Genomic DNA, 927 nt, shown 5'->3' on the forward strand with positions numbered 1-927 from the left:
AAAAAAAAAAAAAGAAAAGGTATGGAGACTAAGACTACAATTATAAAAATCAAAGGAAAATGTTGCATATAGAAAAAATCATTCTTAGATAGTTATCAGGTATTGAAAAGATGGGAGAGGGGAGTAAAAATTAATAAATAAAAAATAGATACTAACTTGGACAAAGGGAGAGGCAATATAAAATAGAGAGTTAATCAGACAATGTAGTTAATCACATTCGTGAAATGTAATTCATATTATTACATTCATATGTGTAAAGTGTGAACTACCGAGTGAAAAAATTAATAATTGTAAACTTTTGATCAAGTCACAATGAAAAGTTACAATAAAGCAAATTAGTGTAACAATCTGCAGCAAATGCTATAGTGCTTGCTGTGAAAACATTTAACATGAGAAATAAACTCTGTCTAGTAGTTGTCGAGAAGCCTGGCAAAAGAAAGCATTGACGCTAGAAAGCTGAGAACCCTACCTTGGTGGGTGGTAAAGGCTCTCTAGTGGGCTTTCCAGATACTGATCATCACTTTACAACACTATATAATATTACATAGTGTTGTAAAGTGATGATTACTAGGTATAGTGTTATTATATTATATAGTGTTGTAAAGTGATGATAATATTCATCTTATGAATAGGTTGAAGCATTGAACCATGTCTGACCTTTACCAACTTCACAAAAGGGACCTGTCCCCATGAACAGCATCAGTAATACAAAACCAATTCCAATGAGGTCAGACATGTCCATCATATTCCTATACCTCTTTCCACTCACCCCAGCACCAATCTTATCTTATTGCTTTACTGAGTCAAAAACCTAATGTGATAACTCATGTTGTTGTTGTTGTTATGTGCTGTCAAGTCGCCTGCAACTCATAGCGACCCTATGTACAACAGCCCTAAACTCCGCTCTGTCCTGTGCCAATCGCACTG

This window comes from Elephantulus edwardii, unplaced genomic scaffold (assembly GCF_000299155.1).
Source record: "Elephantulus edwardii isolate Elephantulus edwardi_28Jun2011 unplaced genomic scaffold, EleEdw1.0 scaffold00246, whole genome shotgun sequence".
NCBI classification, from domain to species: Eukaryota; Metazoa; Chordata; class Mammalia; order Macroscelidea; family Macroscelididae; genus Elephantulus; species Elephantulus edwardii.